The sequence below is a fragment of the Pleurodeles waltl genome, chromosome 8, assembly GCF_031143425.1.
Source record: "Pleurodeles waltl isolate 20211129_DDA chromosome 8, aPleWal1.hap1.20221129, whole genome shotgun sequence".
In the NCBI taxonomy this organism is placed as follows: domain Eukaryota; kingdom Metazoa; phylum Chordata; class Amphibia; order Caudata; family Salamandridae; genus Pleurodeles; species Pleurodeles waltl.
This window is the reverse complement of record NC_090447.1, coordinates 877,430,295-877,457,344: the sequence shown is the minus strand read 5'-3', so window position 1 is coordinate 877,457,344 and position 27,050 is coordinate 877,430,295.

Genomic DNA, 27,050 nt, shown 5'->3' with positions numbered 1-27,050 from the left:
CTTCATGGTTCCTTGTGGTTGCACGACACCACTTTTGATTATAGTTGCTGGAACAGCTGGTGGTGCCAAAACACAGTTGGGTGATCAGGTTTACAGTGCACCATGATTGTGGCAACACTAGCTTTTATATCACTGGTAACTTTATTTTTTGCAGAGCCTGTTTCCCTTGTTTGCAGTACAGCGTTGTGGGGATCACACACAGGTGATTTAATCATGGTTTCAGTGCTCTAGTTTTTTAGGGTGGAGCGTGCAAAGCGCTCTGTCCCTGTTGTTATCTCTCTAATGGCTTGTAACAATGCACATCACTTTGGTTGGTTCGTGGGCTTGCCTTTTAAAATTCGCTTGATTTGATTAGTGAAAGGCATGCGTACGTCATGCCTTTTCTGGTGTTTAGCCCTTGTTAAGCGCACCGCCTACTACTGAAAACATACAAGGCTTCATGTTTTCCGTATGGCTTCAGGACTACTTTTTCCTCTTTCTTTCGTAGGTAGTGAGATCTCGCTGGGCAGTAGTCAAGCACTTTCCATGACATCGATCTTGTTACATGGATAATTGCACTTTTGTCAGTAACAAGGATAACTGCACTTTTGCCGATATGTTTCACTGCAAGCTAACTTCTGTTTCCTTCTGTGTGTTTGCTTTGCGGCCATCGGCTCTCTTATGTGAAAGTGTTTATCTTTTAATATTCAGTTTATGTGGCAAGAAAAGTCCGGTTAGGAGTTTATAATGCTAAGAGCTCTAACTCGAGCAAACGTGAGGCCCATTGCATTGCAAATGCTTGTTTGGAGTTGCTTTTTGGACAGGGCCGCTGTCCTCTAGCGATCTTGGTCCTCTGGTGGACAGGCAATCCTCTTGGGGTTTTGAAGAGGTCACTGGTCCTGCAAGATACATCACCTTTTTGAAGCAGGGGCTTCAGAAGCTGTAGACAGGCCGATAGGGCTGCGGCCAAGTCAATTGGTGTTTGCAGTCTTCTCTGTTGGGTGTCAGCTTAGCAGTTATTATTTCTTCTTGTTGTCTTCTTGAGGTCACCAGAAACCTTGTGAGCTGGGTTCAGGGGTGCCCTTAAATCCTGGATGGAGGGGTGTAACAGGTGTCAGGGGTCAGGGATCAGTAGCCAATGGCTACTGACCCTGAGGGTGACTACACCCTTCCAGTGTCCACTCCATTTGAGGTGGGTGAAACAGAACGAATCCTATGGTCCCTATCCTCCAAACCAAGATGGAGGATTCTACATGGAGAGGGGTCACTTCAGCTCTAGACGCCTTATGGGTGGACCTATCTGAAGTGGTCCCTCCTCCTTTTTTTTTCAAATGTTCCTGCTGTTACTGCCGCCAAAAGTGGGACTTTGTCCGGTGGGTGGGCATCTCCACTAGCTGGAGTGCCCTGGTACACTGTAAGAGGAGGACTGAACTTTTGAGGCTCACCGCCTCATTTTATAGTTCCTGCAGGCAGGCGGTGTGAAGCAACTCCACCCAGAGCAAGCTTTTTTTCTGACTCCATGGGCACAAAGGCGCCCACCCCATGGGGTCACAAACTCCTCCTTTAGTGGCAGGCTGGCACATACTGGTCAGCCTTAAACTAAGTGGGTTACACGAAAGGGTTGGTTAAAATATAGGGAGCATTTCTCAGATGCCCTCTGGGCGCACTGTACAATAACTCCAACACTGGCATCAGTGTGGGTTTATTCTGCTTGAGATGTTTGATGCCAAACTTCCCAATCTTCAGTGACGTCATCATGTAGCTGTAGAGTTCATGATGACAAACTCCTAGCCCATGTACTTTTTGTGGCCACACTGCACTTACAACGTCTAAGAATTGATTTCGATATTGTAGGGGCATATTGCTCATGCAGCTATGCCCTCACCTGTGATAGAGTGCACACTGCCCAAGGGCTGAGAGGCCTGCTAGACAGTGTCTTATCTATGCCACAGGCAGTGGTGGGTGGACCTGGCATCCTGAGAGGGATGCCATGCTGACTTTTCCTTTTTCTGCCCACCAGTACACACAAGCAGCAAATTCAGTGTGCATGTGCTTGGCGAGGAGTCCTTTAGTGTGACATAATATATGTTGCAGCACTTAGGGACCCTACCTGGTCACAGAACCCTTGGTACCACTGGTATGTTTTACAAGGGTCTTAGCTGTGTGCCAGGGTGTGCCAATTGTGGGAACAATGGTACAGTTCTAGAGAAAGAACACTGGTGCAGGGGCCTGGTTAGCAGGATCCCACCACACTTTAAGTCAAGAAAGCATCAATATCAGGAAAAAGGTGGGGGAGGAACCATTAGAAAAAGGGGCTCTTTCCTACACAGCCCCCTCCCAAATGAAAGAGGATGAGACTAACTTTTCCCAGGAGAGTCTTCATTGTCTAAGTGGAAGAACCTGGAAAGCCATCCGCATTAGCATGGGCAGTCCCACGTCTATGTTCCACTGAAAAGTCCAATCCCTGTGTGCTCACCTTTCATTTGTATCAGTCATCTAAGTTGTCTGTGGACAGTGTGAACAATAAAGTGAGTACCAAACAAGTATGAGCTCAGCTTTTTCAGTGACAAAACCACAGCAATGGCCTCCTTCTCAATGTATTGTCACTCCAACTCTGCTCTCTGTAGAGTAATCTCCTTTTAATAAAAACAACAGGCTGGTCATAGCTATCATCATTGGATTTCGGACAGGACTGCTCCTATCCCATGTTCAGAGACATCTGTCTGCACAATGAACTGCTTAGAATAATATGGAGCTTTGCGTACTGGTGGTGAAGTTGAAGTATGTTCTATGTGGGGGGTCACAATGGATCCATACACTTTCACAAACCCCCTATTGTAACCAGTCAACCCATGGAATGCCCTGACTTGAGTCTGGGTTTTTGGAGCTTCCCAGTCCAGAATTGTCTGGATCGTGGGCTGTAAAGGTTGCATATGGCCTCCACCTACAAGGTGGCCCACGCATACAACAGTGCTCTGCCCTGTCTGGCACTTTGATGCCATCCTAGTGAGGCCTGCTGATTCCACAGGTGGATCAGGTGATCCTGCCTGGATAAGCTAAAGACAGCAATATCATCTGGATATACTACACTAAAGGACTCCAAGCCAGCAAGGACTTGATTCACCAACCGTTGGAAGGTGACAGGGGCATCTTTAACACAAAGAGCCTAACAGTAAACTGATAATGCCCATTAAGTGTAGTGAATGCTGTCTTTTCTTTTGCTCCAGGTGCCGTTCTGATTTGCCAGTGCCCTGCAGTTAGGGCAAAGGTACTAAGGAATCTGGCTGCACCTAATTTGTCTCTTAGTTCATCTGCTCTTGATATAGGGTGTACATCTGTCTTGGTGACAGAGTTGAAACCTCTGTAGTCCACACACAACCTCCTCTCTCTCTTCCCATCTTCGAAATGAGGTTTGGGGACCAATACCACTGGGCAAGCTCAGGGACTGTCAGAGGGTTCAATAACCACTAAATTCAGCATCTTCTGGAATTCCACTTTGATGCTCACTTTGACTTGGTCAGACTGTCTATAGATTTTGGTTTTGACACGTAAACTGTCTTATGTGTCCCCATTATGGGTACACAGGTGGGTCTGTCCAGGGGCCAAAGAGAAAAGCCCAACAAACTGCTGTAGGACTTGCCTGCAGTCAGCTTGCTGTTGGGCAGTGAGGGTGTCTGAATAGATAACTCAATCAGCTGACCCATCTTTAGGGTCATGTGAGAGGAGGTCAGGGAGACACTCACTCTCTTCTTCCTGGTCCTCATCAGTAACCACCAACAAGGGTATATCTGGCCTGAAACATTAGAGTTTCAGGTGGTTTACATGGATCACCCTCTTGGGTGTCCTGCTGGTGCCCAGGTCTTCCAAGTAGGTGATCTCACTCTTCTTTTCTAGGATAGGGTAAGGGCCACTCCATCTGTCCTGGAGTGCCCTGGGAGCCACAGGCTCCAGAACCCATACCTTTTGCCCTGGTTTAAATTTTACCAGTTCAGCCTTTTGACCATACCACAACTTCTGGAGCTGTTGGCTGGCCTAAAGGTTTTTAGATGTCTTTTTCAAGTACTCAGCAGTCCTTGATTGGAGGCCAAGCACATAGTCCATCTTAGAAATTGGGTCTCTAGTTGGCAGAGGTATCACCCTTGTCCAAATAGGGCCCACAATCCTAGTCAGGGTAAGTCACACACAATCCAAATGATCCTGTGCCCACCCTCTTGTAGCTTGGCACAGAGCAATCAGGCTTAAGATAGACTGCAGAATGATGGCTCTATCGGTTTCAAATTTAGAGTCTCAAGCCACTGGTATACGGATTTATGGCATGTGAAATCTACAAAAATATAACATGAAATCTATAAATATTAAAGGAAGATTTCCTTACCAATCATGTCACAAAGATGTAACAGTGAAGAAATGTTGTAATGAAGTGGGTTGAGGTCTGTTAAAATCTCTAAACCAGAAGAAAATTCTGTAGCATGTAAAAACTGTGGCAAAGATGGCGACAAACTCTTGGTTACAGCTGCCAATGTTGACACACCTGCACCTTAGCAACCCTGAAGATTCTGTGATGTCATAAAAGCATCTCACTTTGGTTAGAACCAATGATGTCATTCTGAGAAAAAAACACAGAGGAATGCAACAGTGTTCTATGTAGGAAGCTAAAATATGTGCTGGTCTCCTGTGGCACAAAAAGCAGCAATTCTCACCATCATTCATTGGAATAAAAGGGGATTATGTGAACATATCAGTTGCTAATGGATTTAGCATAAGTGTGAGAAACACAGAGGAGGGAAATGTGGCTTAGAACATTTTAATATATTATGTTTCTTTCTTCTATACAGCATAATTTATATTCAGATTAATAGCACATAAAGTGCAAAAAGAATAATTCTAAAATAAAATTTGATAATAAAGATGCCTTTGGCTATCTCATGCCCCAGAATAGACAGAGTTAACTTTATGTGAATTACTAGACCAAAGAGATTTGGTTAACACAACCATCCCCTGTCCCCTTGTTCTGCCAGTGAGAGGTTTGCTCATTTCCATAAAATATATCCACCAGCAGCTTTCAAACAGCCAAAACAACTATGTCGAAGCCTTGTCACATGCAGGGTTGAGAAAATGGGAATGGGGAATTGGAAATCATAAAATGTCTCTATCATAAAGGAAACGTTATTGGGGCAACTATCATTCAGCTTATCTGGCTACATGATCTTCTACGTTGTGTTACTGTTGCCATGGTTCCACCCAAAAAACTGACAGAGAGACTGACATTATTCTAACATAACAGTAGTTTCCATAAACGTTGGTGTACAATTTTACTCTGTTTCACTTTTAGTGCAACAGTTAAGGCTGTTAGTTTTTAGATTAATTTAGCACCTTTCTTCTCTCTGTGTGGGAGAGCTAACTATTTTATTATTTGTTTAGTTTGATTGGACCCTACATTCTTTATTCTTTCAATTGCATCTCTTTTTTATCTATTGAATCCTTGCCTTCTTTAGAGCACGTCAAGGGATTTATTTCAACTAAGTTCATACTGAGACTCAGACAGGGGCACTTGAAGGAGATGTTTGCTTTTGCTGAGTCTTCTGGTCTACCTTTTGTGGCAGCAGAGATAGAACATGTGAAAATGCCTGTAGTCAGCAATCTTTCTCTAACGTGGAAGGAGGATTTCCTTTAGGGATATGGTATACTCAGACATTATTGGGTACTTAAATGCTACACAATCAAGGCTTTGTCATTGATTTTAAGCAAACCACCTTTTGTTTGCCAAAGAAGAATCTCCTTGGGCTTCACCAACAAGACCAGATTGCTTGCCCTGGCCACTGGTTATTTAGATATTGAGGAAAGGCTTACATTGTGTAAATTGTCACATGCATATATTCTGCCTTTCATCTAGCTCTAAACAATGACTTTGTTGTCCTGTCTACATTCAAAGACTTTAATCTGTTGTGGTTCCCTGCAGTATAATTAGCGTACTGTAAAATAAAAAATGAGGAATTTCCAATCTGTATTGCCACAAGGATCTCTTTCAAAGTTTTTACACCAAAGTAAAAACTTTAGAATTGTCAAATTGTGAGAAAACTTGTGGCAAATTCCTGGCTACAGCTGTCAGTGTTAATAAAGCAGCCTCTTGATAACCCTGAAAATTATGTGAAGTCACAAATTGTAGGAAGCTGGCTCTGTGTGTACCTTATCAAAATGAGATATAATGTGCACAGAGTCCAGGGATTTCCCAGAGGTTTAATGGAGACTAAATTAGATAATAATAATGCTCTCTTTTGTGGTAGTGTGGTTGAACAGTTAGACTAATCAGACCGTAGTGCAAATCATTAGTTGTACACACACAGGCAATAAATGAAACACACACCCAATGACTGTAAGTTGATGGAAGATTTAAAATGGGCTCCAATGGATTTTCAGGGCATTCGGAATTCTATTCGCCAGCAGGTAAGTACCCACGTCTTCAGTGGGCAGACCTGGCAAGTTCCGGGAGCAGGGTGTAAACTCAGCATTGAGCTCACAATACTTTTGAATATGGGGCTCCTTGGGGTCAAAAGAAAGCTGCAGGTCAGGACCTGTAGGTCGGCTCAGGGAAACCACAGGCTAGACAGAGTGGAGGGTCGCCTGCTGCATGTTGCTGCACCGGAAGTCAGGTTCCCCAAGGCCAGGGTGGTGCTGTTGCAGGGTACCTTTTGGCATTGGGTTTCTTTGTCCGGAAACTTCACGGGCAGGGGTGTCCTCTGGATTTAGTCCACAGAAGTTGTTGTGTTGGTCAACCCAGGGTGGAAACATTGGTCAGAAACGGCTGGGGACCTGGTCTAGACCGGTGGCCCACCTGGACACAAGCCGTGGGTATCGGGTGCAGAGTAGGCTGGGCTTGCTGATCAGGGTGGTTCTGGAGTCCTTTTTAGGGTCAAGCCTGTGTCGCTAGTGAGACGCTTAGGAAATAAGAAAAGGGATTAGAGCCCCGTCCACGTCACGTCTCTGTTTTTCATTGGTTCGTGGGCTTGCCTGTCAAAATAGGCTTGCTTTCAATCGAGGAAAGCACGCCTACGTCATTCCTTTTCTGGTGATTAGCCCTCCTCGAGCGCAGCGACCAAGTACTGAAAACATGCGAGGCTCGCTGTTTTCTGTCAGGTTTGTGGACTACTTTTTATTATATTTTGTTCGCTGCGCGATCTTGGTTGTTATCCTTTGTTCGCAGCGCGATCTCACTTGTTTGGACATATCACAGCTTCTTGGGGCGCCACGTTTTGTTTTTACTTCGTGTTTGAAGTGTACCGCATTTACTTGATTATTGCAGCTGCATGGGGTGAAGATTACTTTGTGGTTGCAGTATATTGCGTTCACTTGATTATCGCAGCTGCTTTCAGTGCAGTGTTTATTTTTTACTTCGTGGTTGCAGTGCACGGCGTTTACTTTGCTATCGCAGCTGCTAGGGGTGGTGCTTTTTGTGTTTTATTTAAAAGTTACAGTGAAACACATCTAGTTTGTTTATCGTGGCTGCTTGGGGCACCACTTTTCATTTTTACTTCGCAATTGCAATGCACCACTTTTAGTTTAGATATGGCGCTTGGGTCATTGCAGTTTTGTGTTTACTTCACAGTTTCAGTACACCGTGTTTATTTTTTAATGCAGCAGCTTCGGCGCCATGTTTTGATTTTGCGGCAGTGCACCACTTTCACTTTGATACATAGTGGCTATTTGAGGGCAACTAATTTTAGTTATTAAGTTGCTGTCGTAGTACACTGCATTCATCTTGCTTTGCGGCTGTGTGAGGGGTGGCGCATTCTAATATTTCCATTGTGGTGGCAGAGCAACGTGTCCATTTTAGTTTTAGAGTGGGTGGGAGTGGGTGCAGAGTGCTCTGTGTTTTTTCAGCTGCCTGCTATGGAGCGTGAGCATGTGCTTGCTGTGCCCACATACGCACACTACACAAACCATCTGTCACGGACATGTAAACTCTCCGAGGTGTGGAGGTGGAAGCATTTGTGCTCCTGGATAGCTCAATCTCTAGAGCACGAATTTCAATGGCTGAATGGGCATCTCCTTGCAATGCACCTATGAAATGTACATGTGGGGCTTCTACTCCCATTCTTCTAAACACGAGGAGGCATGGTCCGAGTGAGAAAACAAGCCACACTGGTTGCTGCACCTTGAGTTTTGCTGCGGTAGTGAGTATGTTAGTGGTCTTGCAGAAGAATCACAGTAACATGTTAAAAGACCTCACTTAAATGGGTCTTCTCATCTACCTCGGCCTATCTTTCACAGATCTTTAATCTGAGGCTCCAGGGTTCAGGCCCCTGTACAGATGGTTTGTCACTCCTAAGCATTTCTACACTATCTAGGGTTACAGTTGGTGCTTGGGCGCTGCTCACTTTCTGATTTTCTTTAAGGTCACAGGGCAGCATTTATTCATTGTGTTGTTTACTGTCTCTGCTAACGATGTTAAACTTACCTAACTTAATTAAGCTCCATGTTTGTTGTGTTTACAGCAGCTGCCTTGGCAGTGTTCACTTCATGGTTCCTTGTGGTTGCATGACACCACTTTTGATTATAGTTGCTGGAACAGCTGGTGGTGCCAAAACACAGTTGGGTGATCAGGTTTACAGTGCACCATGATTGTGGCAACACTAGCTTTTATATCACTGGTAACTTTATTTTTTGCAGAGCCTGTTTCCCTTGTTTGCAGTACCGCGTTGTGGGGGGGTCACACACAGGTGATTTAATCATGGTTTCAGTGCTCTAGTTTTTTAGGGTGGAGCGTGCAAAGCGCTCTGTCCCTGTTGTTATCTCCCTAACGGCTTGTAACAATGGCCATCACTTTGGTTGGTTCGTGGGCTTGACTTTTAAAATTCGGTTGATTTGATCAGTGAAAGGCATGCGTACGTCATGCCTTTTCTGGTGTTTAGCCCTTGTTAAGCGCACCGCCAACTACTGAAAACATACAAGGCTTCTGGACTACTTTTTCCTCTTTGTTTCGTAGGTAGTGAGATCTCGCTGGGCAGTAGTCAAGCGCTTTGCATGACATCGATCTTGTTACATGGATAATTGCACTTTTGTCGGTAACAAGGATAACTGCACTTTTGCCGATATGTTTCACTGCAAACTAACTTTTGTTTCCTTCTGTGTGTTTGCTTCGCGGCCATCAGCTCTCTTATGTGAAAGTGTTTATCTTTTAATATTCAGTTTATGTGGCAAGAAAAGTCCGGTTAGGAGTTTATAATGCTAAGAGCTCTAACTTGAGCAAACGTGAGGCCCATTGCATTGCAAATGCTTGTTTGGAGTTGCTTTTTGGACATGGCCGCTGTCCTCTAGCGATCTTGGTCCTCTGGTGGACAGGAAATCCTCTTGGGGTTTTGAAGAGGTCACTGGTCCTGCAAGATACATCAGCTTTTTGAAGCAGGGGCTTCAGAAGCTTTAGACAGGCCGGTAGGGCTGGGGCCAAGTCAATTGGTGTCTGCAGTCTTCTCTGTTGGGTGTCAGCTTAGCAGTTCTTATTTCTTCTTGTTGTCTTTTTGAGGTCACCAGAAACCTTGTGAGCTGGGTTCAGGGGTGCCATTAAATCCTGGATGGAGGAGTGTAACAGGTGCTAGGGGTCAGGGATCAGTAGCCAACGGCTACTGACCCTGAGGGTGACTCCACCCTTCCAGTGTCCACTCCATTTGAGGTGGGTGAAACAGAACGAACCCTATGGTCCCTGTCCTCCAAACCAAGATGGAGGATTCTACATAGAGAGGGGTCACTTCAGCTCTGGACGCCTTATGGGCGGACCTATCTGAAGTGGTCACTCCTCCTTTTTTTTCAAATGTTCCTGCTGTACTTGCCGCCAAAAGTGGGACTTTGTCTGGTCGGTGGGCATCTCCACTAGCGGGAGTGCCCTGGTACACTGTAACAGGAGTCCTGAACTTTTGAGGCTCACCGCCTCGTTTTATAGTTCCTGCAGGCAGGCGGTGTGAAGTACCTCCACCCAGAGCAAGATTTTTTTCTGACTCCATGGGCACAAAGGCCCCCACCCCATGGGGTCAGAAACTCCTCCTTTAGTGGCAGGCTGACACATACTGGTCAGGCTTAAACTAAGTGGGTTACACGAAAGGGTTGGTTAAAATATAGGGAGCATTTCTCAGATGCCCTCTGAGCGCACTGTACAATAACTCCAACACTGGCATCAGTGTGGGTTTATTCTGCTTGAGATGTTTGATGCCAAACTTCCCAATCTTCAGTGAAGTCATCATGTAGCTGTAGAGTTCATGATGACAAACTCCTAGCCCATGTACTTTTTGTGGCCACACTGCACTTACAACGTCTAAGAATTGACTTAGATATTGTAGGGGCATATTGCTCATTCAGCTATGCCCTCACCTGTGATAGAGTGCACCCTGCCCAAGGGCTGAGAGACCTGCTAGAGGAGTGTCTTACCTATGCCACAGGCAGTGGTTGGTGGACCTGGCATCCTGAGAGGGATGCCATGCTGACTTTTCCTTTTTCTGCCCACCAGTACACACAAGCTGCAAATTCAGTGTGCATGTGCTTGGCGAGGAGTCCTTTAGTGTGACATAATATATGTTGCAGCACTTAGGGACCCTACCTGGTCACAGAGCCCTTGGTACCACTGGTATGTTTTACAAGGGTCTTAGCTGTGTGCCGGGGTGTGCCAATTGTGGGAACAATGGTACAGTTCTAGGGAAAGAACACTGGTGCAAGGGCCTGGTTAGCAGGATCCCACCACATTTTATGTCAAGAAAGCATCAATATCAGGAAAAAGGTGGGGGAGGTACCATTAGAAAAAGGGGCTCTTTCCTACACACCCCCCTCCCAAATGAAAGAGGATGAGACTAACTTTTCCCAGGAGAGTCTTCATTGTCTAAGTGGAAGAACCTGGAAAGCCATCCGCATTGGCATGGGCAGTCCCACGTCCGTGTTCCACTGAAAAGCCCAATCCCTGTGTGCTCACCTTTCATTTGTATCAGTCATCTAAGTTGTCTGTGGACAGTTTGAACAATAAAGTGAGTACCAAACAAGTATGAGTTCAGCTTTTTCAGTGACAAAACCACAGCAATGGCCTCCTTCTCAATGTAATGTCACTCCAACTCTGCTCTCTGTAGAGTAACCTCCTTTTAATAAAAAAAACCAGGCTGGTCATAGCTATCATCATTGGATTTCGGACAGTACTGCTCCTATCTCATGTTCAGAGACATCTGTCTGCACAATGAACTGCTTAGAATAATCTGGAGCTTTGAGTACTGGTGCTGAAGTTGTAGTATTTTCTATGTGGGGGGGTCACAATGGATCCATTCCCTTTCACAAACCCCATATTGTAACCAGTCAAACCATGGAATGCTCTAACTTGAGTCTGGGTTTTTGGAGCTTCCCAGTCCAGAATTGTCTGGATCTTGGGCTGTAAAGGTTGCATTTGGCCTTCACCTACAAGGTGGCCCACGCATACAACAGTGCTCTGCCCTGTCTGGCACTTTGATGCCTTCCTAGTGAGGCCTGCTGATTCCCCAGGTGGATCAGGTGATCCTGCCTGGATAAGCTAAAGACAGCAATATCATCTGGATATACTACACTAAAGGACTCCAAGCCAGCAAGGACTTGATTCACCAACCGTTGGAAGGTGACAGGGGCATCTTTAACACAAAGGGCCTAACAGTAAACTGATAATGCCCATTAAGTGTAGTGAATGCTGTCTTTTCTTTTGCTCCAGGTGGCGTTCTGATTTGCCAGTGCCCGGCAGTTAGGGCAAAGGTACTAAGGAATCTGGCTGCACCTAATTTGTCTCTTAGTTCATCTGCTCTTGATATAGGGTGTACATCTGTCTTGGTGACAGAGTTGAAACCTCTGTAGTCCACACAAAACCTCATCTCTCTCTTCCCATATTCGGAATGAGGGTTGGGGACCAATACCACTGGGCTAGCTCAGGGACTGTCAGAGGGTTCAATAACCACTAAATTCAGCATCTTCTGGAATTCCACTTTGATGCTCACTTTGACTTAGTGAGGCTGTCTATATATTTTTTTGTTTTGACACGTAAACTGTCTTATGTGTCCCCATCATGGGTACACGGGTGGGTCTGTCCAGGGGCCAAAGAGAAAAGCCCAACAAACTGCTGTAGGACTTCCCTGCAGTCAGCTTGCTGTTGGGCAGTGAGGGTGTCTGAATAGATAACTCAATCAGCTGACCCATCTTTAGGGTCATGTGAGAGGAGGTCAGGGAGACACTCATTCTCTTCTTCCTGGTCCTCATCAGTAACCACCAACAAGGGTATATCTGCCCTGAAACATTAGAGTTTTAGGTGGTTTACATGGATCACCCTCTTGGGTGTCCTGCTGGTGCCCAGGTCTTCCAAGTAGGTGATCTCACTCTTCTTTTCTAGGATAGGGTAAAGGCCACTCCATCTGTCCTGGAGTGCCCTGGGAGCTACAGGCTCCAGAGCCCACACCTTTTGCCCTGGTTTAAATTTTCCCAGTTCAGCCTTTTGACCATACCACAACTTTTGGAGCTGTTGGCTGGCCTCAAGGTTTTTAGATGTCTTATTCAAGTACTCAGCAGTCCTTGAGTGGAGGCCAATCACATAGTCCATCTTAGAAATGGGGTCTCTAGTTGGCAGAGGTATCACCCTTGTCCAAATAGGGCCCACACTCCTAGCCAGGGTAAGTCGCACACAATCCAAATTATCCTGTGCCCACCCTCTGGTAGCTTGGCACAGAGCAGTCAGGCTTAAGATAGACTGCAGAACGATGGCTCTATCGGTTTAACATTTAGAGTCTCAAGCCACTGATATACGGATTTATGGCATGTGAAATCTACAAAAATATAACATGAAATCTATAAATATTAAAGGAAGAATTCCTTACCAATCATGTCACAAAGATGTAACAGTGAAGAAATGTTGTAATGAAGTGGGTTGAGGTCTGTTAAAATCTCTAAACCAGAAGAAAATTCTGTAGCATGTAAAAACTGTGGCAAAGATGGCGACAAACTCTTGGCTACAGCTGCCAATGTTGACACACCTGCACCTTAGCAACCCTGAAGACTCTGTGATGTCATAAAAGCATCTCACTTTGGTTAGAACCAATTATGTCATTCTGAGAAAAAAACACAGAGGAATGCAACAGTGTTCTATTTAGGAAGCTAAAATATGTGCTGGTCTGCAGTGGCACAAAAAGCAGCACTTCTCACCATCATTCATTGGAATAAAAGGGGATTATGTGAACATATCAGTTGCTAATGGATTTAGCATAAGTGTGAGAAACACAGAGGAGGGAAATGTGGCTTAGAACATTTTAATATATTATGTTTCTTTCTTCTATACAGCATAATTTATATTCAGATTAATAGCACATAAAGTGCAAAAAGAATAATTCTAAAATAAAATTTGATAATAAAGATGCCTTTGCCTATCTCATGCCCCAGAATAGACAGAGTTAACTTTATGTGAATTACTAGACCAAAGAGATTTGGTTAACACAACCATCCCCTGTCCCCTTGTTCTGCCAGTGAGAGGTTTGCTCATTTCCATAAAATATATCCACCAGCAGCTTTCAAACAGCCAAAACAACTATGTGGAAGCCTTGTCACGTGCAGGGTTGAGAAAATGGGAATGGGGAATTGGAAATCATAAAATGTCTCTATCATAAAGGAAACATTATTGGGGCAACCATAATTTAGCTTATCTGGCTACATGATCTTGTACGTTGTGTTACTGTTGCCATGGTTCTACCCAAAAAACTGACAGAGAGACTGACATTATTCTAACATAACAGTAGTTTCCATAAACGTTGGTGTACAATTTTAATCTGTTTCACTTTTAGTGCAACAGTTAAGGCTGTTAGTTTTTAGATTCATTTAGCACCTTTCTTCTCTCTGTGTGGGAGAGCTAACTATTTTATTATTTGTTTAGTTTGATTGGACCCTAGATTCTTTATTCTTTCAATTGCATCTCTTTTTTATCTATTGAATCCTTGCCTTCTTTAGAGCACGTCAATGGGTTTATTTCAACTAAGTTCATACTGGGACTCAGACAGGGGCACTTGAAGGAGATGTTTGCTTTTGCTGAGTCTTCTGGTCTACCTTTTGTGGCAGCAGAGATAGAACATGTGAAAATGCCTGTAGTCAGCAATCTTTCTCTAACGTGGAAGGAGGATTTCCTTTAGGGATATGGTATACTCAGACATTATTGGGTACTTAAATGCTACACAATCAAGGCTTTGTCATAGATTTTAAGCAAACCACCTTTTGTTTGCCAAAGAAGAATCTCCTTGGGCTTCACCAACAAGACCAGATTGCTTGCCCTGGCCACTGGTTATTTAGATATTGAGGAAAGGCTTACATTGTGTAAATTGTCACATGCATATATTCTGCCTTTCATCTAGCTCTAAACAATGACTTTGTTGTCCTGTCTACATTCAAAGACTTTAATCTGTTGTGGTTCACTGCAGTATAATTAGCGTACTATAAAATAAAAAATAAGGAATTTCCAATCTGTATTGCCACAAGGATCTCTATCAAGGTCTTTAAACCAAAGTAAAAACTTTAGAATTGTCAAATTGTGAGAAAGCTTGTGGCAAATTCCTGGCTACAGCTGTCAGCGTTAATACAGCAGCCTCTTGATAACCCTGAAGATTATGTGAAGTCACAAATTGTAGGAAGCTGGCTCTGTGTATACCTTATCAAAATGAGATATAATGTGCACAGAGTCCAGGGATTTCCCAGAGGTTTAATGGAGACAAAATTAGATAATAATAATGCTCTCTTTTGTGGTAGTGTGGTTGAACAGTTAGACTAATCAGAGAGTAGTGCAAATCATTAGTTGTACACACACAGGTAATAAATGAAACACACACCCAATGACTGCAAGTTGATGGAAGATTTAAAATGGGCTCCCATGGATTTTCAGGGCATTCGGAATTGTATTCGCCAGCAGGTAAGTACCCACGTCTTCAGTGGGCAGACCTGGCAAGTTCCGGGTGCAGGGTGTAAACTCAGCATTGAGCTCACAATACTTTTGAATATGGGGCTCCTTGGGGTCACAAGAAAGCTGCAGGTCAGGAACTGGAGTTTGGCTCAGGGAAACCACTGGCTAGACAGAGTGGAGGGTCGCCTGCTGCAAGTTGCTGCACCGGAAGTCGGGTTCCCCAAGGACAGGGTGGTGCTGTTGCAGGGTACCTTTTGGCATTGGGTTTCTTTGTCCGGAAACTTCACGAGCAGGGGTGTCCTCTGGATTTAGTCCACAGAAGTTGTTGTGTTGGTCAACCCAGGGTGGACACTTGGTCAGAAACGTCTGGGGACCTGCTCTAGACCGGTGGCCCACCTGGACACAAGCCGTGGGTATCGGGTGCAGAGTAGGCTGGGCTTGCTGATCAGGGTGGTTCTGGAGTACTTTTTAGGGTCGAGCCTGCGTCGCATGCGGTCGCGCATGCGTATCGCTAGTGAGACGCTTAGGAAATAAGAAAATGGATCAGAGCCCCGTCCACGTCACGTCTGTGTTTTTCATTGGTTCGTGGGCTTGCCTGTCAAAATAGGCTTGCTTTCAATAGAGGAAAGCACACCTACGTCATTCCTTTTCTGGTGATTAGCCCTCCTCGAGTGCAGCGACCAAGTACTGAAAACATGCGAGGCTCGCTGTTTTCCGTCAGGTTTGAGGACTACTTTTTATTATCTTTTGTTCGCTGCGCGATCTCGCCTGTTCTCCTTTGTTTGCAGCGCGATCTCACTTGTTTGGACATATCACAGCTTCTTGGGGCGCCACGTTTTGTTTTTACTTCGTGTTTGAAGTGTACCGCATTTACTTGATTATTGCAGCTGCATGGGGTGAAGATTACTTTGTGGTTGCAGTATATCGCGTTCACTTGATTATCGCAGCTACTTTCAGTGCAGTGTTTATTTTTTACTTCGTGGTTGCAGTGCACGGCGTTTACTTTGCTATCGCAGCTGCTAGGGGTGGTGCTTTTTGTGTTTTATTTAAAAGTTACAGTGCAGCACATCTAGTTTGTTTATCGTGGCTGCTTGGGGCACCACTTTTCATTTTTACTTCGCAATTGCAATGCACCACTTTTAGTTTAGATCTGGCGCTTGGGTCATTGCAGTTTTGTGTTTACTTCACAGTTTCAGTACACCGTGTTTATTTTTTAATGCAGCAGCTTCGGCGCCGCGTTTTGATTTTGCGGCAGTGCACCACATTCACTTTGATACATAGTGGCTATTTGAGGGCAACTAATTTTAGTTATTAAGTTGCTGTCGTAGTACACTGCATTCATCTTGCGTTGCGGCTGTGTGAGGGGTGGCGCATTCTAATATTTCCATTGTGGTGGCAGAGCAACTTGTCCATTTTAGTTTTAGAGTGGGTGGGAGTGGGTGCAGAGTGCTGGCTGTGCCCACATACGCACACTACACAAACCATCTGTCACAGACATGTAAACTCTCCGAGGTGTGGAGGTGGAAGCATTTGTGCTCCTGGATAGCTCAATCTCTAGAGCAGGATTTTCAATGGCTGAATGGGCATCTCCTTGCAATGCACCTATGAAATGTGCATGTGGGGCTTCTACTCCCATTCTTCTAAACACGAGGAGGCATGGTCCGAGTGAGAAAACAAGCCACACTGGTTGCTGCACCTTGAGTTTTGCTGTGGTAGTGAGTATGTTAGTGGTCTTGCAGAAGAATCACAGTAACATGTTAAATGACCTCACTTAAATGGGTCTTCTCATCTACCTGGGCCTATCTTTCACAGATCTTTAATCTGAGGCTCCAGGGTTCAGGCCCCTGTACAGATGGTTTGTCACTCCTAAGCATTTCTACACTATCTAGGGTTACAGTTGGTGCTTGGGCGCTGCTCACTTTCTGATTTTCTTTAAGGTCACAGGGCAGCATTTATTCATTGTGTTGTTTACTGTCTCTGCTAACGATGTTAAACTTACATAACTTATTTAAGCTCCATGTTTGTTGTGTTTACAGCAGCTGCCTTGGGCAGTGTTCACTTCATGGTTCCTTGTGGTTGCATGACACCACTTTTGATTATAGTTGCTGGAACAGCTGGTGGTGCCAAAACACAGTTGGGTGATCAGGTTTACAGTGCACCATGATTGTGGCAACACTAGCTTTTATATCACTGGTAACTTTATTTTTTGCAGAGCCTGTTTCCCTTGTTTGCAGTACTGCTTTGTGGGGGGGTCACACACAGGTGATTTAATCATGGTTTCAGTGCTCTAGTTTTTTAGGGTGGAGCGTGCAAAACGCTCTGTCCCTGTTGTTATCTCTCTAACGGCTTGTAACAATGCCCATCACTTTGGTTGGTTCGTGGGCTTGCCTTTTAAAATTCGGTTGATTTGATCAGTGAAAGACATGCGTACGTCATGCCTTTTCTGGTGTTTAGCCCTTGTTAAGCGCACCGCCAACTACTGAAAACATACAAGGCTTCAGGACTACTTTTTCCTCTTTGTTTCGTAGGTAGTGAGATCTCGCTGGGCAGTAGTCAAGCGCTTTGCATGACATCGATCTTGTTACATGGATAATTGCACTTTTGTCGGTAACAAGGATAACTGCACTTTTGCCGATATGTTTCACTGCAAACTAACTTCTGTTTCCTTCTGTGTGTTTGCTTCGCGGCCATCAGCTCTCTTATGTGAAAGTGTTTATCTTTTAATATTCAGTTTATGTGGCAAGAAAAGTCCAGTTAGGAGTTTATAATGCTAAGAGCTCTAACTCGAGCAAACGCGAGGCCCATTGCATTGCAAATGCTTGTTTGGAGTTGCTTTTTGGACAGAGCCGCTGTCCTCTAGCGATCTTGGTCCTCTGGTGGACAGGCAATCCTCTTGGGGTTTTGAAGAGGTCACTGGTCCTGCAAGATACATCACCTTTTTGAAGCAGGGGCTTCAGAAGCTGTAGACAGGCCGGTAGGGCTGGGGCCATGTCAATTGGTGTCTGCAGTCTTCTCTGTTGGGTGTCAGCTTAGCAGTTCTTATTTCTTCTTGTTGTCTTTTTGAGGTCACCAGAAACCTTGTGAGCTGGGTTCAGGGGTGCCATTAAATCCTGGATGGAGGAGTGTAACAGGTGTCAGGGGTCAGGGATCAGTAGCCAACGGCTACTGACCCTGAGGGTGACTACACCCTTCCAGTGTCCACTCCATTTGAGGTGGGTGAAACAGAACGAACCCTATGGTCCCTGTCCTCCAAACCAAGATGGAGGATTCTACATGGAGAGGGGTCACTTCAGCTCTGGACGTCTTATGGGCGGACCTATCTGAAGTGGTCACTCCTCCTTTTTTTTTCAAATGTTCCTGCTGTACTTGCCGCCAAAAGTGGGACTTTGTCTGGTGGGTGGGCATCTCCACTAGCGGGAGTGCCCTGGTACACTGTAACAGGAGTCCTGAACTTTTGAGGCTCACCGCCTCATTTTATAGTTCCTGCAGGCAGGCGGTGTGAAGTGCCTCCACCCAGAGCAAGATTTTTTTCTGACTCCATGGGCACAAAGGCCCCCACCCCATGGGGTCAGAAACTCCTCCTTTAGTGGCAGGCTGGCACATACTGGTTAGCCTTAAACTAAGTGGGTTACACGAAAGGGTTAGTTAAAATATAGGGAGCATTTCTCAGATGCCTTCTGGGCGCACTGTACAATAACTCCAACACTGGCATCAGTGTGGGTTTATTCTGCTTGAGATGTTTGATGCCAAACTTCCCAATCTTCAGTGAAGTCATCATGTAGCTGTAGAGTTCATGATGACAAACTCCTAGCCCATGTACTTTTTGTGGCCACACTGCACTTACAACGTCTAAGAATTGACTTAGATATTGTAGGGGCATATTGCTCATGCAGCTATGCCCTCACCTGTGATAGAGTGCACCCTGCCCAAGGGCTGAGAAGCCTTCTAGAGGAGTGTCTTACCTATGCCAAGGGCAGTGGTGGTGGACCTGGCATCCTGAGAGGGATGCCATGCTGACTTTTCCTTTTTCTGCCCACCAGTACACACAAGCTGCAAATTCAGTGTGCATGTGCTTGGCGAGGAGTCCTTTAGTGTGACATAATATATGTTGCAGCACTTAGGGACCCTACCTGGTCACAGAGCGCTTGGTACCACTGGTATGTTTTAAAAGGATCTTAGCTGTGTGCCGGGGTGTGCCAATTGTGGGAACAATGGTACAGTTCTAGGGAAAGAACACTGGTGCAAGGGCCTGGTTAGCAGGATCCCACCACATTTTAAGTCAAGAAAGCATCAATATCAGGAAAAAGGTGGGGGAGGAACCATTAGAAAAAGGGCCTCTTTCCTACACAGCCCCCTCCCAAATGAAAGAGGATGAGACTAACTTTTCCCAGGAGAGTCTTCATTGTCTAAGTCGAAGAAGAACCTGGAAAGCCATCCGCATTGGCATGGGCAGTCCCACGTCTGTGTTCCACTGAAAAGCCCAATCCCTGTGTGCTCACCTTTCATTTGTATCAGTCATCTAAGTTGTCTGTGGACAGTTTGAACAATAAAGTGAGTACCAAACAAGTATGAGTTCAGCTTTTTCAGTGACAAAACCACAGCAATGGCCTCCTTCTCAATGTAATGTCACTCCAACTCTGCTCTCTGTAGAGTAACCTCCTTTTAATAAAAAAAACAGGCTGGTCATAGCTATCATCATTGGATTTCGGACAGGACTGCTCCTATCCCATGTTCAGAGACATCTGTCTGCACAATGAACTGCTTAGAATAATCTGGAGCTTTGAGTACTGGTGCTGAAGTTGAAGTATGTTCTATGTGGGGGGGTCACAATGGATCCATTCCCTTTCACAAACCCCATATTGTAACCAGTCAAACCATGGAATGCCCTGACTTGAGTCTGGGTTTTTGGAGCTTCCCAGTCCAGAATTGTCTGGATCTTGGGCTGTAAAGGTTGCATTTGGCCTTCACCTACAAGGTGGCCCACGCATACAACAGTGCTCTGCCCTGTCTGGCACTTTGATGCCTTCCTAGTGAGGCCTGCTGATTCCCCACTTGGATCAGGTGATCCTGCCTGGACAAGCTAAAGACAGCAATATCATCTGGATATACTACACTAAAGGACTCCAAGCCAGCAAGGACTTGATTCACCAACCGTTGGAAGGTGACAGGGGCATCTTTAACACAAAGGGCCTACCAGTAAACTGATAATGCCCATTAAGTGTAGTGAATGCTGTCTTTTCTTTTGCTCCAGGTGCCATTCTGGTTTGCCAGTGCCCGGCAGTTAGGGCAAAGCTACTAAGGAATCTGGCTGCACCTAATTTGTCTCTTAGTTCATCTGCTCTTGATATAGGGTGTACATCTGTCTTGGTGACAGAGTTGAAACCTCTGTAGTCCACACAAAACCTCATCTCTCTCTTCCCATCTTCGGAATGAGGGTTGGGGACCAATACCACTGGGCTAGCTCAGGGACTGTCAGAGGGTTCAATAACCACTAAATTCAGCATCTTCTGGAATTCCACTTTGATGCTCACTTTGACTTGGTCAGACTGTCTACAGATTTTGGTTTTGACACGTAAACTGTCTTATGTGTCCCCATCATGGGTACACGGGTGGGTCTGTCCAGGGGCCAAAGAGAAAAGCCCAACAAACTGCTGTAGGACTTGCCTGCAGTCAGCTTGCGGTTGGGCAGTGAGGGTGTCTGAGTAGATAACTCAATCAGCTGACCCATCTTTAGGGTCATGTGAGAGGAGGTCAGGGAGACACTCACTCTCTTCTTCCTGGTCCTCATCAGTAACCACCAACAAGGGTATATCTGCCCTGAAACATTAGAGTTTTAGGTGGTTTACATGGATCACCCTCTTGGGTGTCCTGCTGGTGCCCAGGTCTTCCAAGTAGGTGATCTCACTCTTCTTTTCTAGGATAGGGTAAAGGCCACTCCATCTGTCCTGGAGTGCCCTGGGAGCCACAGGCTCCAGAACCCATACCTTTTGCCCTGGTTTAAATTTTACCAGTTCAGCCTTTTGACCATACCACAACTTTTGGAGCTGTTGGCTGGCCTCAAGGTTTTTAGATGTCTTATTCAAGTACTCAGCAGTCCTTGAGTGGAGGCCAAGCACATAGTCCATCTTAGAAATGGGGTCTCTAGTTGGCAGAGGTATCACCCTTGTCCAAATAGGGCCCGCACTCCTAGCCAGGGTAAGTCACACACAATTCAAATTATACTGTGTCCACCCTCTGGTAGCTTGGCACAGAGCAGTCAGGCTTAAGATAGACTGCAGAACGATGGCTCTATCGGTTTAAAATTTAGAGTCTCAAGCCACTGATATACGGATTTATGGCATGTGAAATCTACAAAAATATAACATGAAATCTATAAATATTAAAGGAAGAATTCCTTACCAATCATGTCACAAAGATGTAACAGTGAAGAAATGTTGTAATGAAGTGGGTTGAGGTCTGTTAAAATCTCTAAACCAGAAGAAAATTCTGTAGCATGTAAAAACTGTGGCAAAGATGGCGACAAACTCTTGGCTACAGCTGCCAATGTTGACACACCTGCACCTTAGCAACCCTGAAGATTCTGTGATGTCATAAAAGCATCTCACTTTGGTTAGAACCAATGATGTCATTCTGAGAAAAAAACACAGAGGACTGCAACAGTGTTCTATTTAGGAAGCTAAAATATGTGCTGGTCTGCAGTGGCACAAAAAGCAGCACTTCTCACCATCATTCATTGGAATAAAAGGGGATTATGTGAACATATCAGTTGCTAATGGATTTAGCATAAGTGTGAGAAACACAGAGGAGTGAAATGTGGCTTAGAACATTTTATTATATTATGTTTCTTTCTTCTATACAGCATAATTTATATTCAGATTAATAGCACATAAAGTGAATTACTAGACCAAAGAGATTTGGTTAACAAAACCATCCCCTGTCCCCTTGTTCTGCCAGCGAGAGGTTTGCTCATTTCCATAAAATATATCCACCAGCAGCTTTCAAACAGCCAAAACAACTATGTGGAAGCCTTGTCACGTGCAGGGTTGAGAAAATGGGAATGGGGAATTGGAAATCATAAAATGTCTCTATCATAAAGGAAACATTATTGGGGCAACCATAATTTAGCTTATCTGGCTACATGATCTTGTACGTTGTGTTACTGTTGCCATGGTTCTACCCAAAAAACTGACAGAGAGACTGACATTATTCTAACATAACAGTAGTTTCCATAAACGTTGGTGTACAATTTTAATCTGTTTCACTTTTAGTGTAACAGATAAGGCTGTTAGTTTTTAGATTAATTTAGCACCTTTCTTCTCTCTGTGTGGGAGAGCTAACTATTTTATTATTTGTTTAGTTTGATTGGACCCTACATTCTTTATTCTTTCAATTGCATCTCTTTTTTATCTATTGAATCCTTGCCTTCTTTAGAGCACGTCAAGGGGTTTATTTCAACTAAGTTCATACTGAGACTCAGACAGGGGCACTTGAAGGAGATGTTTGCTTTTGCTGAGTCTTCTGGTCTACCTTTTGTGGCAGCAGAGATAGAACATGTGAAAATGCCTGTAGTCAGCAATCTTTCTCTAACGTGGAAGGAGGATTTCCTTTAGGGATATGGTATACTCAGACATTATTGGGTACTTAAATGCTACACAATCAAGGCTTTGTCATAGATTTTAAGCAAACCACCTTTTGTTTGCCAAAGAAGAATCTCCTTGGGCTTCACCAACAAGACCAGATTGCTTTCCCTGGCCACTGGTTATTTAGATATTGAGGAAAGGCTTACATTGTGTAAATTGTCACATGCATTTATTCTGCCTTTCATCTAGCTCTAAACAATGACTTTGTTGTCCTGTTCACATTCAAAGACTTTAATCTGTTGTGGTTCCCTGCAGTATAATTAGCGTACTGTAAAATAAAAAATGAGGAATTTCCAATCTGTATTGCCACAAGGATCTCTTTCAAAGTCTTTAAACCAAAGTAACAACTTTAGAATTGTCAAATTGTGAGAAAGCTTGTGGCAAATTCCTGGCTACAGCTGTCAGCATTAATTCAGCAGCCTCTTGATAACCCTGAAGATTATGTGAAGTCACAAATTGTAGGAAGCTGGCTCTGTGTATACCTTATCAAAATGAGATATAATGTGCACAGAGTCTAGGGATTTCCCAGAGGTTTAATGGAGACTAAATTAGATAATAATAATGCTCTCTTTTGTGGTAGTGTGGTTGAACAGTTAGACTAATCAGAGCGTAGTGCAAATCATTAGTTGTACACACACAGGCAATAAATGAAACACACACCCAATGACTGCAAGTTGATGGAAGATTTAAAATGGGCTCCCATGGATTTTCAGGGCATTCGGAATTGTATTCGCCAGCAGGTAAGTACCCACTTCTTCAGTGGGCAGACCTGGCAAGTTCCGGGTGCAGGGTGTAAAGTCAGCATTGAGCTCACAATACTTTTGAATATGGGGCTCCTTGGGGTCACAAGAAAGCTGCAGGTCAGGACCTGGAGGTTGGCTCAGGGAAACCACAGGCTAGACAGAGTGGAGGGTCGCCTGCTGCATGTTGCTGCACCGGAAGTCGGGTTCCCCAAGGACAGGGTGGTGCTGTTGCAGGGTACCTTTTGGCATTGGGTTTCTTTGTCTGCTAACTTCACGGGCAGGGGTGTCCTCTGGATTTAGTCCACAGAAGTTGTTGTGTTGGTCAACCCAGGGTGGACACTTGGTTAGAAACGTCTGGGGACCTGCTCTAGACTGGTGGCCCACCTGGACACAAGCCGTGGGTATCGGGTGCAGAGTAGGCTGGGCTTGCTGATCAGGGTGTTTCTGGAGTACTGTTTAGGGTCGAGCCTGCGCCGCATGCGGTCGCGCATGCATATCGCTAGTGAGACGCTTAGGAAATAAGAAAATGGAACAGAGCCCCGTCCACGTCACATCTGTGTTTTTCATTGGTTCGTGGGCTTGCCTGTCAAAATAGGCTTGCTTTCAATAGAGGAAAGCACGCCTACGTCATTCCTTTTCTGGTGATTAGCCCTCCTCGAGCACAGCGACCAAGTACTGAAAACATGCGAGGCTCGCTGTTTTCCGTCAGGTTTGTGGACTACTTTTTATTATCTTTTGTTCGCTGCGCGATCTCGCTTGTTCTCCTTTGTTTGCAGCGCGATCTCACTTGTTTGGAAATATCACAGCTTCTTGGGGCGCCACGTTTTGTTTTTACTTCGTGTTTGAAGTGTACCGCATTTACTTGATTATTGCAGCTGCATGGGGTGAAGATTACTTTGTGGTTGCAGTATATCGCGTTTACTTGATTATCGCAGCTACTTTCAGTGCAGTGTTTATTTTTTACTTCGTGGTTGCAGTGCACGCCATTTACTTTGCTATCGCAGCTGCTAGGGGTGGTGCTTTTTGTGTTTTATTTAAAAGTTACAGTGCAGCACATCTAGTTTGTTTATCGTGGCTGCTTGGGGCACCACTTTTCATTTTTACTTCGCAATTGCAATGCACCACTTTTAGTTTAGATATGGCGCTTGGGTCATTGCAGTTTTGTGTTTACTTCATAGTTTCAGTACACCGTGTTTATTTTTTAATGCAGCAGCTTCGGCGCCGCGTTTTGATTTTGCGGCAGTGCACAACATTCACTTTGATACATAGTGGCTATTTGAGGGCAACTAATTTTAGTTATTAAGTTGCTGTTGTAGTACACTGCATTCATCTAGCTTTGCGGCTGTGTGAGGTGTGGCGCATTCTAATATTTCCATTGTGGTGGCAGAGCAACGTGTCCATTTTAGTTTTAGAGTGGGTGGGAGTGGGTGCAGAGTGCTCTGTGTTTTTTCAGCTGCCTGCTATGGAGCGTGTGCTGGCTGTGCCCACATACGCACACTACACAAACCATCTGTCACGGACATGTAAACTCTCCGAGGTGTGGAGGTGGAAGCATTTGTGCTCCTGGATAGCTCAATCTCTAGAGCACGAATTTCAATGGCTGAATGGGCATCTCCTTGCAATGCACCTATGAAATGTGCATGTGGGGCTTCTACTCCCATTCTTCTAAACACGAGGAGGCATGGTCCGAGTGAGAAAACAAGCCACACTGGTTGCTGCACCTTGAGTTTTGCTGCGGTAGTGACTATGTTAGTGGCCTTGCAGAAGAATCACAGTAACATGTTAAATGACCTCACTTAAATGGGTCTTCTCATCTACCTGGGCCTATCTTTCTCAGATCTTTAATCTGAGGCTCCAGGGTTCAGGCCCCTGTACAGATGGTTTGTCACTCCTAAGCATTTGTACACTATCTAGGGTTACAATTGGTGCTTGGGCGCTGCTCACTTTCTGATTTTCTTTAAGGTCACAGGGCAGCATTTATTCATTGTGTTGTTTACTGTCTCTGCTAACGATGTTAAACTTACATAACTTAATTAAGCTCCATGTTTGTTGTGTTTACAGCAGCTGCGTTGGGCAGTGTTCACTTCATGGTTCCTTGTGGTTGCACGACACCACTTTGGATTATAGTTGCTGGAACAGCTGGTGGTGCCAAAACACAGTTGGGTGATCAGGTTTACAGTGCACCATGATTGTGGCAACACTAGCTTTTATATCACTGGTAACTTTATTTTTTGCAGAGCCTGTTTCCCTTATTTGCAGTACCGCGTTGTGGGGGGTCACACACAGATGATTTAATCATGGTTTCAGTGCTCTAGTTTTTTAGGGTGCAGCGTGCAAAGCGCTCTGTCCCTGTTGTTATCTCTCTAACGGCTTGTAACAATGCCCATCACTTTGGTTGGTTCGTGGGCTTGCCTTTTAAAATTCGCTTGATTTGATTAGTGAAAGGCATGCGTACATCATGCCTTTTCTGGTGTTTAGCCCTTGTTAAGCGCACCGCCAACTACTGAAAACATACAAGGCTTCATGTTTTCCGTATGGCTTCAGGACTTCTTTTTCCTCTTTGTTTCGTAGGTAATGAGATCTCGCTGGGCAGTAGTCAAGCGCTTTGCATGACATCGATTTTGTTACATGGATAATTGCACTGTTGTCGGTAACAAGGATAACTGCACTTTGGCCGATGTGTTTCACTGCAAGCTAACTTCTGTTTCCTTCTGTGTGTTTGCTTCGCGGCCATCAGCTCTCTTATGTGAAAGTGTTTATCTTTTAATATTCAGTTTATGTGGCAAGAAAAGTCCGGTTAGGAGTTTATAATGCTAAGAGCTCTAACTCGAGCAAAGGCGAGTCCCATTGCATTGCAAATGCTTGTTTGGAGTTGCTTTTTGGACAGGGCCGCTGTCCTCTACCGATCTTGGTCCTCTGGTGGACAGGCAATCCTCTTGGGGTTTTGAAGAGGTCACTGGTCCTGCAAGATACATCACCTTTTTGAAGCAGGGGCTTCAGAAGCTGTAGACAGGCCGGTAGGGCTGGGGCCATGTCAATTGGTGTCTGCAGTCTTCTCTGTTGGGTGTCAGCTTAGCAGTTCTTATTTCTTCTTGTTGTCTTCTTGAGGTCACCAGAAACCTTGTGAGCTGGGTTCAGGGGTGCCATTAAATCCTGGATGGAGGATTGTAACAGGTGTCAGGGGACAGGGATCAGTAGCCAACGGCTACTGACCCTGAGGGTGACTACACCCTTCCAGTGTCCACTCCATTTGAGGTGGGTGAAACAGAACGAACCCTATGGTCCCTGTCCTCCAAACCAAGATGGAAGATTCTACATGGAGAGGGGTCACTTCCGCTCTGGACGCCTTATGGGTGGACCTATCTGAAGTGGTCACTCCTCCTTTTTTTTTCAAATGTTCCTGCTGTACTTGCCGCCAAAGTGGGACTTTGTCCTGTGGGTGGGCATCTCTACTAGCGGGAGTGCCCTGGTACACTGTAACAGGAGTCCTGAACTTTTGAGGCTCACCGCCTCGTTTTATAGTTCCTGCAGGCAGGCGGTGTGAAGCTCCTCCACCCAGAGCAAGCTTTTTTTCTGACTCCATGGGCACAAAGGCCCCCACCCCATGGGGTCAGAAACTCCTCCTTTAGTGGCTGGCTGGCACATACTGGTCAGCCTTAAACTAAGTGGGTTACACGAAAGGTTTGGTTAAAATATAGGGAGCAATTCTCAGATGCCCTCTGGGCGCACTGTACAATAACTCCAACACTGGCATCAGTGTGGGTTTATTCTTCT